General features: G+C 45.4%; 1 protein-coding gene and 1 long non-coding RNA gene across 4 annotated transcripts in view; both read left to right on the forward strand.

The window, feature by feature from the left end:
• LOC125990120 (uncharacterized) overlaps positions 1-558 on the forward strand; it is a 49,017-nt gene extending 48,459 nt beyond the window's left edge. For both annotated transcript variants that reach the window (XR_011085997.1, XR_007488818.2), the window contains exon 8: positions 1-558. This exon is cut by the window's left edge and continues 1,947 nt beyond it. This is a non-coding gene — a long non-coding RNA (uncharacterized lncRNA).
• A 795-nt stretch (positions 559-1,353) lies between these two features.
• The window catches only part of fut8b (fucosyltransferase 8b (alpha (1,6) fucosyltransferase)), a 46,222-nt gene continuing 27,920 nt past the window's right edge, over positions 1,354-19,655 (forward strand). Inside the window, exons 1-2 of one of the 2 annotated variants that reach the window (XM_049758108.2) lie at positions 1,354-1,533; positions 6,068-6,152. The gene's annotated coding sequence lies outside the window, so the exon portion shown is untranslated. Of the gene's footprint in view, positions 1,534-1,620; positions 1,837-6,067; positions 6,153-19,655 lie in introns of those variants that run through there. The other variant, XM_049758109.2, reaches the window with a different exon arrangement.

A 19,655-nucleotide genomic window follows, 5' to 3' on the forward strand; every position in this document is an offset into this window, starting at 1 on the left:
TTCCCTCTCTTGCAGCAATGGGGGTGTTGTTATCCTCAACACTTTGTATATATTCCCCCTGTTGTGAATTTATCATGCAAGATAAAATCTTCAGAAGCTGCTTTGCTTTGGCTTATCTCCTAAATGAAAAAGAAATGTAACTGTGCCAATTGTTATGAAGAGGAGCGTGCGTCGATAAGGACCCTGTAATGTTCAGTGTTATTTGAAAGGGGACATATTAGGGGAAAATTGACTTTTAAATTCTTTGTAATGAAATTCGGGATGAGACTGGAGTGGGAAATCTGCTATCTGTGGGCGGGTAAATAGCTAAATACCTTTGGTGGCCATTCATTTGCAGACTGAAGGTAAGCAGAGCTGCACTGAAATCCGTGCACCTTACTCAGTGGGGGTTGTTGTTGACCGTCGTTCGTCCTCCACTCCAGGACAATGTGTCATAAAAAGTTGTAATTCACATTTCTACCACTTGAGAGCGCGCTGCAATTTGCCCACTCACTGATCAACGACTAGGCTCACCATCAGTCAAGAGTGGGGGACAGGATCAAAACCTCAACGGAAACAAAACTGTGCTGCCTTCAGAATAAATAATCAAACAAAACAGTCATTGGCGTAATTGTTGTACTTAAAAAAATGATATTTGCTGATTCCTAATCTTAAAAATGGTACAATAAGCATTCATATTACCATTAGTATAGTATAACAGAATCATCAGACTTTTCATCCCTGGGGGAAATTCATCTCAGGAAAAACAATACAATACACTTTATTAGGTAATAATATAACAGAAATAGCTTCTTGGGTCACAGTATGGAAACATGTTAAGTGTCATTATTTTTCCCCTGACCATAATTCGGCTGGTTATTAAAATAGCGATGATTATCAAAATGTTCAGACGCAACAATATACTCGTAATATTAGATCAGAAAGTATCATGCAGAACCATTTGGGGGGGGGGGGGGGGGGGCACCATCAGATAACAGGGCAGGGGTGTTATTAGTCATTCTCTCGGTGGTCCAAATACTGCAGGTCAAGAAAACAAGCATGACATTAATAATATGTGAAATCCAAAATTATAAAACAATAAAAATAAGTTATTGTTTATACATTACCACTGTATGTATGGAAGAGGATTAGGACCAGTAAAGAAAATATTTTTGGGATTTTATCGGATTTTGACTTTTTTGTCAGAATTCTGATTTTAATCTCAGAGTTCTGTGGAAAAAAAGAGTCAGAATCCTGTCAACCTGTTTTTTTTTTTCCTTGACTGGCCCTAATCCGCTACCCCCACCCCAAACATGTTCTTATTGTGAAAAGCCCTTTCCGGAAGTACGATCCTTACCTTCCTTCGTCATTTTTGACACCGGCAGATCGTCACAGTCCAGCCTTGCAGCTCATACTCTTTACCCCAGTGTGTCAGTAACTCTCGGCCGCCTCTCCAGATTGCACTCATTGTTCCCCCCCTTGCATCCACAGAGTTCGTCTGCAGCCTCGTCAGTCCCGATCGGATGCTTCTGGAAGTCAGGATTGCACGTCCAGGTAAGGACCGCGTTTGTTTCTGTCTATGTAGCGGTCCGTAAAGAGCCCCCCCCCCCCCCCCCCCCCCCACACACACACACACACACCCGTTAACCTCCAGCACGCGACATCACCGGCCTGTTGCCTGAGTCCTCCGCCGCGATCGGTGCGCGATCGGCGGTGGCGCAAGCAGGTCTCTGCTCGATCGCGTTATTTTTGCTTTAATCTCCGGAAGGATGTTGCGCTCCGACCCGTGTACGTGCTTCCCCATTCACCGCTCCCATTGTCGCTTGTTCCTGTCAGTAAGGCGGCGAAGAGCAGCAGGTAAACAAACCCGGTGCAGCTGCTGAACTGTCATGGTTGTTTGCATGCAGCCTTCCGTTTTGATTTGCAGCATTAGTTGAAGCTAAATGCTGCTACGAGTCGTTTAGCGTAGAAGCTAACTGTCAGTCTCGTGTTTTTGGCGGACCATATGTGTGACCTCCACCCACGCACTGCAATGCAACTGGGTGCACCCCCCCGCACACATTTTGGTTGTTGCCTCTATTGTGGATGCGTTGCTGCTGCATGTTGCATGAGCTTATCATCCAGGTCAGGCGTGCGTTTGTTGTCAAGTGGACGTGTAGTTGTGATCCTCTGATATAAACATTGCAATATCGCACCGTGACGATTCTTGATTATTGATTGTGATTCTTGATTATTGATTGTTTTCATCGTGGCCCAACGTCATGAAACTTATACATTCGGGTAAAAGTGGCTGTCAAATGTTCTTGTTTGTGCCCAAAACATGCTAGAGGTTCTTGAGAGTTCTCTGCTTGTCAACCTTCTTAATCACATTATGCACGGTCTTTAGACATGGCTTTATACACTTTGGTGATGTTTTGAATAACATTCTTAGAGTGTAAATATGTTAATAATGAATATAAAAAATACTGCAGGACTTATTGTACTCTCATGTGAATTGATGCCATTGCGGTAGAAAGTCGACACCCATGGAAAGCAATGCATCATTAATGTTATGTAATAAAGTCCACCCCGATAACGTGACTGATTGAGTTAGCGGCCCGAATCTATTCATGAATAAGTAAACAGTCGCACATATTGCCAGGGCTGGGCAGATGCACCTCAACTCTTCTGCATTATTTCCCCACAAAGCAAAGATTGTTATCATCCTTCACCTTTGGCGAGTTCACAGGAATGTCTGATGCAAGTTGTGTACTTTTCCACAAGGCTCTTGAGTTATTTCTTCCTCCGCCCTTCATCTGAGCCGCCACCTTCCGTAACGTGTCTTTCTTCATTTCTGACTAATGACTTCATTAAACTTATTAATCCTACTTTGCCGGCGAGGTTAGACATCAAGCACGGCGAGCCAAACTGGGGCGTGACTCGTCAGACAGTTTTATCTGCATGAAACAGTCCCCACCCTAAAAAAAAATGAACAAATTTAAATGCGAGCAGAGACTCAGGTGTTGACTGGTATAATCAGAGTGACGCTGGTCCAAATGGGTCTTGCCCAGTGACACGAAAAAAAAACATGCTCGCATGACACAATTGTTTGTGAATTTTAGTGGCAACGATGTTGATCCCTGAGGTACTACTAATTCATATCTATGACCTCCGTTGATCGGTCAGAATTCCGAGTCAGCTCCAATGAGTTGCCCTGAAAGAGATCCGGTATTTCATTTAGCATTAAGCCCTAGTTAAGATGGAGTGAGGTGTTTGATTTCCCATCTTGATACCCTCATCAACGATCTGTTTTAATATCAGTTTGTGACTTTTCTGCTGGCCATGGGAGACACTGGGCAAGATTGCGAAGGATTGGCTGTGTACTTTTCCACAAGGCTCTTGAGTTCTTTGCTCCTCCGCCCTTCATCTGAGCCTCCACCTTCCGTAACGTGTCTGTCTTCATTTTTGACTAATGACTTCATTAAACTTATTAGTCCTACTTTGCCAGCGAGGTCAAATATCAAGCACGGCGAGCCAAACTGGGCGGTGACTCGTCAGACAGTTTTATCTGCATGAAACAGGGTGCCTATTAGTGGCGCGAGCATAAGCCAATCCCGTGTTTAGTTGGCTGCCGCAATCCTCCGCTGAGTGGAATTTTATTTAAAATAGCATTTGGATTTGTTTTTCATTTCAATGCCGTCTGCAGCAGCAGCAGCAGAAGCAGCAGCAGCAGCAGCCTGTCACCTGCACAGCAGGCGCCTCTGTTTGCATGAAAAGACATTCTAATTTCAACCGTCACAGTGTTTTGGCTCAGTGTACTATGTGTGTGTGTGTGTATAATGCTTGATATTGGCTCCGCTGTGTGTGTGTGTGTGAATCCAAGTTTGAGATAGCTGCTACACCTGGTACCATGTTAGAACGCGTATTTGTTTGGAGAGAGCGCTCCAATCCCTGTTCTCGCGGCTGCTGCAACCTGTCAGAGGTTCTGACTCGGGGAGCCCCTCAAAGAGCGCGCCGTCCCGATGAGGCTCGGCCCGGCACGGAGGCCGTGCAGCCTGCGGTGTGCTTTCAACTTTCAACAGCAAGGGTGTGCTTTTTGTGTGTTCACTTACTGTATGTGTGTTTCAAGAAGAATTGTTGCTGCTGCAAGCTGGCAAAGTGGGTCTTCCAACTTTTTGTCCCTCCCTACTTAAGATGTCCAGAAATACTGCTGGAGCGATCAAAAATTAACATTTAATATTATACATTAACTTGGTCCATATACTTCTTTCAAAACTGTAAAAATGCCTTTTATCCACAAATCCCAGGATCTCCAGTACCCATGGTCCATAAAACAACTCTGTCAGCACTACTGATACCGGAACCAGACCTGACAGGGACCACAGGAGAAATTTTGCTAAAACTCAATTTACCTGACACGAGTGCATCGTCTAATTACTATTCAGCACACATTGGTCTCCATCCCAAGGCTGGACTGCATCCATCCATCTATTCTAACACTGGCACATCCATCTCTGTAGCACTCTCAGCATGGGAGTGTCCTGAAAGCACAAACCCACTAGTGGCATCCACGGTTGGGTGCCACATGAAAAATGTGGGACAAAAAGAAGCAGATGGGGATGAAGGAGAAATCTGGGGGGCAAAAAGAACGAGGTAATAATTGGGACAGCTGCAGAACTTCAGGCACCAAACCGTCGCATCACATGGTTCTCTCCAAATCTCTCTTCCCTCCATGTCCCCACCCTAAGAAAAAGAACAAATTTAAATGCGAGCAGAGACTCAGATGTTGACCGGTATAATCAGAGTGACGCTGGTCCAAATGGGTCTTGCCCAGTGACACGAAAAAAAAACATGCTCGCATGACACAATTGTTTGTGAATTTTAGTGGCAACGATGTTGATCCCTGAGGTACTACTAATTCATATCTATGACCTCCGTCAGAATTCCGAGTCAGCTCCAATGAGTTGCCCTGAAAGGGATCCGGTATTTCATTTAGCATTAAGCCCAAGTTAATATGGAGTGAGGTGTTTGATTTCCCATCTTGATACCCTCATCAACGATCTGTTTTTATATCAGTTTGTGACTTTTCTGCTTGCCATGGGAGACACTGGGCAAGATTGCGAAGGATTGGCTTGATTGGATTTCAGTGGCTGCCTCACCTGACCCAGCATGGTGCTGAGAAAGATAGCAGGCAAACAATCAGACTGTGTGCACGGCGAATGTAGGGCAAACGCTGCCTTTGTAGCCGGCAGTCGCAAGCATTCACAGAACAGCGCAAAAACTTCATGAATGTCATTTGACAGCTTCACCGTTGCGTAATGCACACACCAAAAAAAAAAAAAAAAAAGTCAAATGGAACGCCGTCAGGTTTTAGTCTTTGGTCATTCCAAATGTATTCATGTGCAGTGTTCTGAAGAATAACAAGTGACTAGCATCCGCCGTCCTCCAAGCGTTAACATTTAATTTGATTTTAATAATACATGGGACATTAGTGGCGTAAACTCAGTTTTGTGCAACTGGCGTGGTATTCATCCCCGCTAAATGATCATCGGATAAAATTGGACAATTTTGAAACTGTGTAACCGGCCCGCACCACCATTTTCGATTTATTACAAGCAAGGCGGTTTAGTTGAATGTGAGCTCCGATTGACTTGATTGTTAGCTACCGCCCGCAAGCCTTAAATAGCAGCGGCATTATTGCAACATAATTAGCAGTCGCAAAGCAGTCGATTCAATTCCGATTTGATTATCATGATAGATTTGATTCGAGGCAACATCCCCTTTTGGATAATTGTGGAAATGTCTCCCATTGGACCTCGCAACGTTGTGATATTTCTCGGTACTAGGTGGTCTGTTTACCCTGACAAGTATCTCTCCCCGATCGCATTACTATTGATTGAGCAGTAAACTAAATTTATAGCACTAATAAAGCAAGCTTTGCTCAAAGATATTGCATTCTGTAACGCCAGAAATATCAATACGCACGGTGAGCTTATGGGCCGAGTTCCGATTTGTCTGAATGTCTCCATACACGATGAATTGTTAACACACGTTGCTGTCATGTTTCTTGACGAGTCCATCAACTTTACATCTCTTTTTAAAATTGCAGACCTAAATGATTCTGTGTTGCCGGAGCAACCGTAGCATCGCTGGTAAAAGAGAGCTCCGTTGGTTGGACCCCAAAAGGCCGTCCGGTAAGTGTCCTCTTTTTATTTTTTTATTTTGAAGAGGTTCGATGGTGTTTTACAGTCGGGCGAGATTTGGAAAGCAAAAGCCACTTTACTCGTAAGTCACTCTGAGTTGACTTTAAGATATCGGCGTGTTTCCTTTGCGCGTCTGAGTAGCGCGGTGGTTTTTTTGCGCGTGACCTTTAGTCCCTTATTCAGTATCCGTATGAGTGGCAGCCTTGGCATTTACCTATGGCAAAGTCCTTGGCAAAGCAGCAGGGGAGCCGTTCGCAGCAGGCGTAGCTGTCATGTCGCCGCATGAGTGTCCCGTCACATGATGTCCCCTCCTCCCTCGTGCATTTTTTTTTCTTATTGTCATTTTTTTGTGTGTGCAATGTGTAGACTGGATGAAATCAATCCAATTGGGTGCCATCTAATTATCGGGATTGGAAATGCACGACGCGATCCAGTTCTTATCAAGAGCTGTCCCTTGTCATTTAACGAAGAGGTATCTTAATTTGAGAGGTAATTGCACGCGTAGAATTTCTATATTTGTCCTCTGGAGAAGGAGGAGGAGGAATGTTACAGCAAGACGGCAGGTCAGCCGTGTGATCGTCAAGCTTCTCTAAATATCCTTGTGCATTGGGATCCACAGCCCTGAAATATCCAAAAAACGTTTTTATTTTGTCTGTTCGGAAATGTCCTTGCGCCATTCTCTCCTGGCAACGAGCAGACTAATTGAGGCTCGCTCTTTTTTTTTTGTTTGTTTCTTTCTGAGCCACATTCATCTCAGAGGCGATGTTGCGCTTGCAGATGATTGTCTCGTGGATTAGCATAACAACAAAGGATGGGCTTAGCTTTAATTCCACTAACTCTTGACCAAGCTTCTTTTTGTTACCTTGTCTGCCGGTCATGTGGATTAGCACCCCCCTCCAGCCCTCCTCAATGGTCAACACAGACTTTTTTATTTTTTTTAAACTTCATAATTGTGACTGCCGATGAGTTCTCTCGTCTTGAGCTGACAGCTGCAGTGACAGCGCTAGTAAAGTTCCGCTAACATTTGCTTAATATCCTGCATTGTTGTGTGCTATTTGCCAAACACTTATTTTTTTCCCCCCCGTGTTTATCGAGAAGCCATTTAGTCCCGAACAATCTGTTTTTGCTACGCCGCGACTCGGAACCGTAATCCCCCGTCAGCCTGTTTGAAGTCAATTGCATGTGTTTTTCCCGGTCTTCGATACGCTTGAAAGGGACTCGCGTGGACTTTGTCATCCAACAGATTGTCCACTTGGGTGTGTTTTTGTGTGTGTGTGTGTGTCAGAGAGAGAAAAAATGCACGTATCAGCAATCTGCATGGTTTAATCTTGTGGTAAAGCATTGTGGGTTTTCCTAGCAAACAAGTGGTGAGGCATGCAAAAAGGAATTTCAGGCCTTCTAACAGTGACGGCCACGCCATTGACAAAGCTCCTTTCAAAGATTAACAATCGAAAAATCGTATGACACAGACACGCACACACATGCCCACACACCCTTGGCTGATTTGTTCCGTGGTTACGCATGGTGGTTTTCTAATTTAGCTTGTGGTTGATATTAAGTAAGATTCAATTCCTGGCTCTTGCTTTGTTTAAGGTTACTGGTCCAGCCTGTAGCATTTCATTTACGCCAACTTAACATCGCCGCCACTTGGCAGGACTGCGGAAAGCGGCACGTATAGCCACAAGCTCCGGGTAGCGTTCAGTTCGAGTTGGAAGGACTGCCGTGGCCCTTTGCGGTAATTCAGCGCGCCGCGTTTTTAATCCCATTATCAGAGCAAAGCATACAACAACTAACAACATGGCGAGCTTGTTTTCTCCGGCGCTTTGGGGCATGTGGGCGAGCGGCGGGGGTCGGCGAGTTGCGCTAGACTGGCTGCCGGAGCAGGTGACATCTGTGACCCAACACAAGAGCGGACACATGCTCCTTCCTCAAAAGGCTTCTGGCACCGCGCTCATGCCGACATAACACAAACGCATTTTGAAATAATTCACCTAAACTCATTTTTACATAGAATGTACATCGAGACATTTCAGAATGGGAAGCTTTTTTCAAATCGATCAATCAATCAATCAATCAATCAATCAATCAATCAATCAATCAATCAATCAATCAATCAATCACAAATAATCACAAATAATCACAAATAAATGAAAATTAGAAATACAAATCAACAATAAATAAATAGATAAATAAATAAATAAAACTACCTAGTATATAAATATTGCTCCACGCCAAAAGCAATGGAAAAAAATCATCAGCGAACGGAGGTCGATTTTTATGCAGTCATTTCATATTTTGTCGACAGAGGCTACAGTAATTGTATTTCTAATTTAATGCCAAGATAACCAAAGGCGAGATCGATTAAACATAAAACAAGAACACAAAGCAAGCGCAGACCTTGTTGCCAAGGCGTAAACATTTGTCACCTGAGAAAAAAAAAAATCCACGCGATGGCTATTAAAGATTTAATATCTTAGTTGTCCAACACATCTATAATATGAGACATATGTTGAGATTTTCAGCGGTGCAAAAATTCACTTTGAAAGCGAGCGAGTGTTTGCATTTCCACATGCAGGGCTGATTCCATACTGCCTACATTTGCGCCTTCCAAATGAAATTGAAACTCCCCTACTCCGCTCAATCAAATGATTGATCTTCCTTTGCCTCGCTTTCTTAGCCATTATGTCTAACCGAGGCACGAGCTGGCCGGCAAATTAACTGTATATTAAAACAAAGCTTCAACTTTCACCTAATTCACTTCTAATTTCCCGTCAGTGAACACAATGTAGCGCGGGCGATAACGAATGTAACAAAACGATTGTCAAAAGCGATGCGCTAATCCGCCCCAGTCAAGACTGACTGTTAAATGATCTTTTACGTAATGACCATTACGATAAACAACGTCACCATCCAAGTTCTTTATCTGTCCTTATTTCTCCGCAGCGCACACAGTTTCATGCTCACCGGCTCCCGACAATGGAATCGGAATTGTAGGAATAACTTAATAAAGCGCCGACTCGCCTTCTGACCCTTCTATTTATTAAATGCGATCACCTCCCATTTAGGTGAGCGCACGGACGACTTACTTACTTTCCGTTTGCGAGTCAGCTCCACTCAAGTTAGTCACATGACATTGGCCGGAGCTCTGCGGTGCACGAGGTGGCCGTCTGTTCCCACCGTTAGGTTCTACACTCCCACTGATTGTCCAGATGGACTTGATCTGAGCGTTGCAAATTTTATCCGAGAGCCACCGGCAATTTTCCCCTCTGGAAACGATGCAAAAATTGCCTACAAATCGTTTTTGGAGAGTAGAAACATTCAGTATAGCCGAATAACCGAAGCCAATGGAAACATTGCGGAGGGAAGAAAAAAAAAAAGAAATTGAACAGTTTGTACGTAACTTATTTTTGACCGGAGGTCAGTTCTCAAAAGATGTCCGTGACGATACTTTGAATCGACGGCGTGAAGCCAAACGGCATGTCTTTCTTCAATTTTGACGATGATCGATTCCGAGTTGACAGTTTCAAGGACAGCGCTCGGAGAAATGATTAGGTTACTGTTTGGCGGAATACCATTTTTACATTTCCTACAATGAAATATAGCTCGACTTGGAGGTTGTCATGATTTATGAATAGGGTGGAACTTGAAAGGTCAAAATTATTCACATTTTGAAAGCCCACCCCACCCCCCAAGAAAACAATACAAATACAAGCAATAAGTTAAGAGTCAACTGTCGTCTTCATAAAAATTTCCAGTTCGTAACTTCAAAGTGAAGGTAGTTTTTTTTTTTTTTTTTAAGCAGATACCATGAATTCAATAGCACAGTGAAAATGCACAAAAACCCAAAGATCATTCAATTATTCAGTGCAACTTTGCTCTTCTGTTCTGTGTTGGCCTGCTTCACACTCATAATAAAACAAGTTCAATTCACTTGAGGCGCACACACACACACACACACACACATACACACTTGCGCGTCTTTTTTCCCGTATTCTTCACAGCACACTTTTGCTGTGAGTGCTACCGCAAATCTCGGAGCGTCTTATTTGTCCTCAGCCTGGTCAATTTGGGTCACATGGTCATCTCTCTTGACTTGTTTTCATCTTTAATTCAGCCATCTTGGCTCCTCTTGAAATCCGTCGTCCGACCATGTGTGGTTTCCAATTTTACACATACGACTTCCCCCCGCCAATCTTTTTAATTCCCTTCCTCTCAATATTCCTTCACAGTGCTCCAATTCTCTTCTTCCCTCCGAGTCGTGTCTCTTCCCGCCCGCCCGCCGCCATCTCGCCCGCCCGCAGCCTTTAATCATCCCTGTTTCCGCTCGCCTTGTCACATTTGGCCCCCGCGCATGTCTGTCCGTGCCTCGTCACAAAAGCCCGGCGCTCGCTCGGCTGACATGGCGCCGCACCGCCGACGGCTTCTGATGTCCGTGGCACATGCGCTGACCTGTTCCCCCCTCTCGCTTCTCCGAGCTGTGACATCATCAAAGTGGGACGCGGCCCCGCCCTGAGGGTATTCAATATGATAAGAACCACTCCAGCAGAAGAGGGAGGAGAAATAAATTACTTTTTTAGCCGCACACTTGAAATTTCCAAGCAAATCAGGCACCAAAGATCTCACGAACGGATGACAACCGTATGCAAATGAAGTCCAAGCACCCAGAGACTCTTTAAATAAAACATCGGGGTTAAGGACACGAGTCTGCTTTTTTCCCATAAAGTCTCGTCTCATGGAGCGGAAGAAATTCATGTAGGCTGGCATTGCGGACCCTGCTGGGTGAACGCGTTCTGTGGAGTCATTAGCACAATGAAGATGGACCACTTGTCTCCCTCGACCTGATTACCACAGTACAGCGGAGCTTTCAAGGGCAGCCATTTTGAGACGGTGGTCACTCCAAAATTTGTTTACTTTGTGTTCACAGCTACGGTTTAATCCCAGCTCAATCCAACCTTTCCCAGTTGGACCCCCTCCCCTCGTTCCCATCGTCAACCACATGACACAAAGAACGTAACAATCATCCTCCGAGCATATGACAGGAAAGAAGGAAAATCAATGTTTCCCCTTCAAAGCCATTAAATCAAACCGACATAGATGGAGTCCATCCCGTCGCAAGCCAATCACAAGGCAGATTTGAATAATAGCTTAAAAATATCTTCTACTTGGAAAAAAATGTTAATTGGACGCACCACTTTTCATCAGACACCAGCTTATGATCATTAAAACACCAATTACAGTCCGCCAGCGCATTTTCTGTTTTATGTCTTGGGGACTATTTTTCCTCCTCATTATTGTTCAAATGTCACCCTCTGATCCAGTTTCTGTTTGGTCATTTGATGGGAAGGTGAGCCGGGCCCTTTTTTTTTTTTTTTTTTTCCCCAGTCGCGATACTCCAAGCAGGTCGGAGCGGCGAAAGGCCGAGATTAGATCCTCCCCCTGATGTCTGTGATGGCGAGCTGACGGAGCGAGAGAAATGGCAAAGGGAGCCCATTAGGATGGGGCCCACACTGATCCATCCATCCAGATTGACGGCTGAGAGGACTGGCGAGCGGTCGCCGTTCATTAATGCCGAGAGTCCAATCACAGCTCCGACGCGCACCGAGCCAGTCGTGCGAGAAAGCGGGCTGGCCGAGCGTGGGCGCTGATGGCTTCACTGCCTCAATTGATGGGTGCTTAGAGGAGACGGAGAGAGACGGAGCATCGGGTCGGCCTTATCAGTGACTCGGCCATACTTTGAGCCCAGTATTGACTTTTGTACTGTACTGTTAAAAAAATTTCTCCCGGCGTCTCATGAGAGGATGACACCAGAATGGTCGTGGCGACAAGTCACATGGTCCATAGAGAGCATTTATCCGCTTTAAAAATAGATCCGGCTCCAGTCCGATCGCTGCCATGTCTGTTATTGAATATGAAAAAGATTTTTTCTGTCATCTAATAGCAAAACTGCCGTCAATGCCTTCATTCAAGGTCCCCCCCCCCCCCCCCCCCCCCCCCCTTTTGCTCAACGCTTCCCCTTTTCGCTTTATTATGCGGCACCGTCCGCATGACACAGTGACAAACGGTGTCCGTCTCGTCACATGACGCACGAGCCTTGGCCGCACGTGTGTCGCGATTGCCGAGTGACTGATAGCTGGACGCGTCAAAGGCATGAAAGGGAGGCCTCGAAGCACCTCGCAATGAAATCAGAGCGGGTTCTGCTTCATCCATCAGCGCCGCCGTAATGAATTCCAGGAGGCCGAGCATGCTAACAAGTTCATTATTCCAGCTCGGTTTAGGAGTAATTACCATTTTGCATCCAAAGCTATTCCAGTCCGGGTCGCTCTTATCGAATTAAGCCAAGTGTGAATGCAGATAAATATTTGCATAAGGCTCACAAGGTGGGCCTCGGTGACACGTCTCCGGCACGGCCGTGTTTGTCTTGGCTGCGAGATCTGTGAGAGAGCCCGATTTGAACTTTGGCTTCCTAGTTCACAACATTTTTTTGCATTATGAGACTAGGTTATGATTTAAAATGATTAAGGGGGAAAGCAGACCAACCTTGTGTTTGTCTTTCTCCACGCTCGTGTTGCAAATGTAACCGAGGAAAGCAAATTCTCACAAGTACCCTTTTGCTAAGGTCCAATCGGTTGATTGATTCACGACGTGGCATTTGGAACTTCCGATTGATTCTGGGAAATGTCAGTGATTTGACTCCCTTCCCCCCCACCTCCCTCATCGTACTTTGTATCATCTGCAGCAGGTTAAATGCGAAAATATCAGATGACGCCAAATCGAGTGATTCACCAAAACAAAACACTTTAATTCCTCTTTCAGGTTCATACGGGGATGACAACCGTGTGAGTTAACGTCACAAATCCTCAAATAGATATGACTTTGGAAAGCCAGTACTGTATATTTGCACCACAAACTAAAATATCTATTTTCTCTCCAAAGTATGAACTGTGAGCGGAAAAAAAAAAAATAATCTACTCAATTTCTGCAGGGTGGAAATGTTGTTGCTAGGCAACTGTTGTTACCGTTCGACAGGAACCCTCAAGGTAAAGAGATTGTTGGGGGGGGCGGAGGCACTTCGGCTTTGCAATACAGACAAATAAGTGGACAAAATGGCAGATTCCACCATCGTGAAGTTTGTTTTGATAAATTGTCACTCCGCCGTGTAAAACAAATGCTTGCCAAAGCATTTTTCTTCCCGGTGATAAATGGAGCCAGAGCACCATTTTCTTTTTTTAAAAGCTACATTAGCGGTGACTTCAATGATTTTCATAAATTGATAAGATTAAGGTTCATTAGGCTGCTTTTGATAGTCCCTTTTAGTGGAAATGCACTTTGGGTCATGTGGGGCCTTCGGATTGTTTTTACTCCGCCATTTTATTTGACTCGAACCGGTCCCTCTCTCTGCCTTTGGCAAGCGTCTGACATTGATGCAAGATTTTCTTAACACGATTCCTCATTTGCCCCCTCAGATTGCAACGTGGGATATTTATAATCTCGGGGCACCGGTTAATGGTATTTGCAAAGTTAAATCAGTTTAGTGCATGTTTTCCATAATGGCTTTGACGACACGGCATCGCCGGTGGCTCTGTCGCGAATGCTGGAAAAATGGCTCTAATTTGGGCTAATGGGTGAGTCAGCCGTCATCGTGTCCCTCGGTGGACTGCGACGAGCTCACGCACACGTATGACACAATAGATCAAGACGAGTTGACGTTTGCGAGTCGAGGGGGCGGGGCTTCTCCGTTACAGGTACCGAAAATGTAGACGAAGAGGTTAATCGCTAGCTAACCTCATCAAATCATTTGTCATCAGATTAGATGAAAGTGCTTAACCTTGCTTTGGGCCACTGTCTGCTAGGAGATAGATGTGACGCGACGGCGTGAGGCGCTCGGCTGTCAAAAAAAAAAAAAGCCGCAAAGTGATTATGGACGATAAACGACTGCGGCTTTTATGTTTCCAATCAATGCTCCTGCTTGAAAGTAAAAGGTGTGCATGGAACTTTGCAACGTGAGCTGGGGCGTTTGACTGCGGGTGGGTTGTTAAGATGGAGGGGGGTGATGCAGCGATTAAACGACGGACGTCGGGATCCCCCCCCAGTGGAGCGACGTCTGACTGCGGCCAGGCAGGAGTGCTGCAGTGGCTAGTTTACATTCCACAGCCGGCTAAGCTTCACCAACCTCAGCTCTGCTTAGACATGCACGCATTAATACATCCGCTCACGCCTGCATGCAGCATATGCCCTCATCATTTCCGTGATTCATATTCACGTGATCGCATATGCTCGACCATGTCAAAATTGACAATATTTGTTGACAATTTTATAAAATCATATACCCCATGTCCACGTATTGGATTTCATTGCACTAGAAAGTGGAGCAATCCCAGCCCGTTTACAACTGTGCGGAGCAGTTTAGACTTACCCCCCCCCATGAGACCCATTACCAGGGGTCTGTGGTTTGGTCTCTGGGCGGCTTCACTGCTCCGTGCGCAAAGATCAACTTCGTGAGATGACTTTATTAAGGATAGCGGTGTTCCCGAGTGCTAATAGGGTACAGTAGATCATCTGTAGACTGTCAGAACTGAGCCAGGCAGCTTGTTTGAGCTAAAAGATGAATAAAAAAACAACACAACGCTCATAAAAGAGTTTATTACAATGTTAAATTGGCATACGGATGAGTTTGTGGATAGTGTCCCTAATAAATTGACACAATGACGCTGCTAATCCAGGGATATAGCCATATTGATTCGCTAATTGCAGAGTCGACAAAAATCCTGCCAAAATGTAATCCGCTCCAATTTAGGCAATTGGAAATCAATAAAAAGAGTGCTCAATCAGTGGCCCGAGTATTTTATTAGTCTCCTTTGTTGTCGCCAAACAACACCTCTGAGACTGCACAATGACAAATATGTAAAACTGGCTATGCGATTTTTGGATCTGTCAGCAGTGCTAGCTACTCGTTCCTCTCGCGTTCCAAAAAACATTTATGCAATGTTAATAGAAGTGTCTCGATCGCCCTTGGGTGTTGAGTGGTTGTGTGTCACTCAAGCGATCCAGTCACTATATTGGACCCGGCTCCACTTGAACATGCCATCCGAAAATCTGACAGCAAATCATCAACTAAACCAAACATCGGAAAAATAATTCAGGGGATGCCTTCTTTCGTCGACCTTCGGAACACGGTTTTATCCGCAGAATGAAGGTCCATGGAGAGAGGCAAACCAAGCCAGGCATTCTCGTGACACCAATATGACAATAAATGCATCCAAGTCTCCAGTTTAGTAGTAGAGAGAAAACTACCTGTTTGCACACGCATGGCCGTCGCCACGGGACGTTAATTCAAAGCATTTCCCGGCTCCCCTTGCCGTCCCGCAAAGCCGAGTTAAAAGGACATGAAACCCAGCATGTTCCTTTTTTTTTTTTTTTTTTCCCCAGGAGAAAGATTATAATGAGAAAGCGCCATTATGGGTCCAGCAGGAGTCCGCGCCACCGAATCCACTGCCGTCTCTTTGTTAGTTAAGGGATAGAGCAGCCTTAGACGTCCTCGCGCTCGGCTTGTTAGCCAGCGGTAATGACCAGGCTGCGCGGAGCCAGACAACCAAGCCAAGCCGCTGGCAGGCCCGTCCGTCCTCGGCTCGGAGACAGGAAGGAGAACGAAACCAGACACCGCAGACGGCAGTAAGGAAGGGATAAGATCGAAACGTCCACGGAGGAGATTTATGGCCGCGGATTGTTATCAACATTGAGAGTCAAGCTCAAGATGGCACCTTGCACCTTTTTTGTTTCATCATGATTGATTGAGACAAGTGTTATAGTTGTAAACTTTCAAACTCCCTTGTTGGTTTTAAAATGTTTTTAGTGATGCGATAGTTTCGTTTTAATCTAACTGGAATTACCGTCGGTAATGAAAACGCCACTAAGAAGGATGTTACTGAGAAAATGAGGAAAATTCGAAATGTTTCAACACAATCTTGGGAAAAATAATACAAATTCTGGAAGCGGTTTCTAAGTGCATCACAAAACGCTTTAGCTGTGTCACATTTTTTTTGTACTTTCATTGAAAATCCATTATCAGGAAAACGCCCCCTGCTGGTGATATATTTTCTCCCCGCAACAAATCTGCACAACATCAATACATTTCTTTCCCTCCACTGCATTTATCATTTTTTATTCTGCTCCTGCGTTAAATGGTTCCCAGATGAACCGTATTTATTTATGATTCGGAATCTATTCCGACTCACATCCTGCGTGCGGTGACGGAGCGCTATTGTCACGCTTCTTTATTGTGTTTGTGTTACACGAGCGGATCAATAATGCAGCAGACGACACACCGCCCGTTTGGATTACAAGGCAATCTAAAGCAATAACGCGCATCGGCTCCACCAGGAATTTGCGTGACAGTCGCGTGTTGTCGCACAGGTAATCATTCCAATGCACTCTGACGGCCCCGAACCAAAAACACGGCTAGGCGAAGGAATCCGGAGCAGTCGAGACCTTATTTTTGGGGACTTTTTATTTTTCACCATGCTTCAGTTTGCTGAATTGAATCCATTAATAGTGCCTGAGGGATGGATTTGCTTTTGAGGAAGCGTTTCATTCCTCAGCTTGAGTCGTATTGATAGCTTGCATTTCCGGGCAAGTATTTAACAGAAAGCGCCGTTTTCCCCCCGTTGTCGGCGTCAAAACGCATCCCGCAGCGTGTGCATCATAGCTGTCAAGCGGACTTTGATTATTCCGCCGGCCCCTCCCTCTTTGCGAGATTCTCGACTCCGAACGTAATGTTGTGTGAGGACTCGCAAACATCTGCGGCGATGGCAGCGGCGAGCGGCCACGCCCACCGCGGCCTCGGTGGCTTTGCCAAGTCCGCCCACATTACCTCAGCCACCCCCACCTCATTGTGTTCTTTCCAAAAGCCATCTTTCATCCGGACTATTGATGCGGTCCCAGCTGATACAGCACTACTTGACTGAAACCGGGCTGGCTCGAGTCTTGATGCGCATCAACCTGTCCCTGAACCAGAAACAAGCCCAACACAGCTTTCTTCCCTATTTGCATCTTGTCCCAGGGGGCTTGTGTGTTGTTTACGCCGCCACCCTGCAAAAGCATCTGCAAACGATGATAAACGGCAACTCGAAGATCCTCCAGCGTGATAAAATTCCAGCGCTCACCAGCGGTGACATCAAGAACTAGATGTGCTCATGTGACCGGGTCTCTCATAGTTTCGCCCCAAATATGGAAGTCGTTCCTATGTGTGTGCAGACCAAGACCTTAGCCATGTGATGAAAACATTTTCCACACCGCTATGGAACTTTTATCCAGCCGTAGCTTTTATGTCAAGGCATTCAACAGCAGAACCTTCGATTTACTAACTTTGTCGTCTGAAATGACAGCCGTCAGTCATCTCGCCTGCCAAGCGCTCCCGTCACTTGGTTAGCCAGCATTGGCTAGACGCCGCGGATCAGGAACGCAATGCAAAAAGCCTGCTGAGCAAGCAGAAAGATTGATGGACGACGCTGTCTGGACAACTGTCAGCACCTGCTGCAGAAAGACGACCAGCAGGATGCGATGCGCAAGTCTTGGCGTGCATCTCTTCATTGATTAATCGATTAGGGGTTGGGCAAGACTGCCTTGTTGTTGCCTTTCCATCTTAATTTTTCCATCTCCTGAACACATTTTTAACAACTTGTTAGAGAACAGTAACTGGGGGCGTTCTTAATATTATATTAATATATATTATATATTATTTTTATTTAATATATATATATATATATATATAATTTTTATTTAATATATGTATATGTTTATATACACACAGACACGTATAACCGCACCTAGGCTGTCTTTTTTTATTTTTTTTTATTTTATTTTAATAGAACCTAACAGTTCGGCCCAAGCACGGCCGAGAGAGCAAGAGAGTGTGTCAGGTGCCTCTTCCACTAACAACATACAATATTGTGTGTTCAAGCAAGCCAAGGGTGGCTACTCGTGAGTGATGACGGCGTGCGTCCCTCCGGCAAAGCCCAAACCCTCCGCTCTGCTGACGGCGACTCTTTTGCCACAACAGATTAAACTTTTATTGAAGCGGTCAAAAGAGATTATGGCATTTGCCACTGCATCTTGCAGAGTAATAGCACTTGGGCACCAGGCCTCATACATCAACCCCCGCCCCGTATCTACAAAATAACCTACAAAGAGGTCACAATCGAGCGGAGAGGGGAGGGGGCATTCGAGTGTAAGCCGATGGCCCGTAAGGCACCGAGTGAGAAAATGGGGAAGTCGAGCGAGCAAACCAGAAGCACAAAAACCGTGACGGGGACAAAGCCCTCCGTCAATATGATGTTTGTTATGAGGCATGATGAAAAAAATGGAGATGTGAGGGAGCCAGCGAGTGGAATTAAGCAGAAGTGTGTGTGTGGGGGGGGCAAGAGGTGCTGTCAGCAGGCAGGTGCACTGGTACAAAGGCTCCAGTCCTTCTCTGTGTGTCAATTATTTATTTCATCGTCTCCATTTATATTTATTCATAGCTGTCGTCAGTTCATGGATGAATACAGAAGGATGCACGTTTGGGCATTTTGGAGTCTTGAAGAAATTGGAGCATGCAGAAGGAACTTGAAGGGATGGACTGGAGTGTGTGTGTGTGTGTGTGTGTGTGTGGGGGGGGGGGGGGGGGGGGGGGGGGGGGTCAGGGGCGCCCTGCTTTGGAAATGTCACTTATTTAAGCAGCCTTGAGGGAAAGCGTCTAAGGATTTAAAAAAAAAAAGTCGTGGTCTTTTTAATTGAAAAGATGAACGGTAGGGCGGCCATGTTGTTTACATCTCAACTTTTTTTTTCTCCATCCCTTCTCGGCTCGGGGAAAAGCAAGCTTTTAAGAGTGACCGTAAAATAAATGGATATGTCACTCCGTGCTGCGGGGATTCTGAGGTCACAGGGCAAAGGCGATGTGGTTCAAAGACAAAGAGTTGAGCTAATGTAGCAGAAAGTGATGAATCGGTTGGAGCTGCTCTGTATAAAAGTGCCCCTCTGTATTAGTCCCGACTCGGATCCCTCGGGGAGCACTCTTCAGCCGTCCCCCCCCGCCTGCTGCCTTGCTTTCTACAGCCACCATCTTTCTTCCAATTACTACCTCCCCGGCTTCCACTTTACCTACAACACACTCTTTATTTTGACCCTCTCTTCTTTTTTTTCCTTCCTGCCTCCCTCTATATTCTGAGTCGCCCACCTACTGCCTTCATCTCCTCTGTCAAAGACATAGAAAGAGACCACCTTGGCTTGTATTGGAATTTTCTTTTTTTTTTTTTCTCAGCCAGGGTATAATGGGAGTCAACCGCACATCATAAATTCTGGGACAGAAGATGAGTGAGGTGAAAAAGAGTGTTTAAAGGCCTTGGCTGAGCTGGGAGTTTTTATTGAGAGCTTATTGCTCGAGTGGTGGCACCGCGCACTGTTTTTGGGTCCTAACTGTGGTGATTTGGCGTAAACAACTGCCAAATAGTGCACTCCATT

This window comes from Syngnathus scovelli, chromosome 20 (assembly GCF_024217435.2).
Source record: "Syngnathus scovelli strain Florida chromosome 20, RoL_Ssco_1.2, whole genome shotgun sequence".
In the NCBI taxonomy this organism is placed as follows: Eukaryota; Metazoa; Chordata; class Actinopteri; order Syngnathiformes; family Syngnathidae; genus Syngnathus; species Syngnathus scovelli.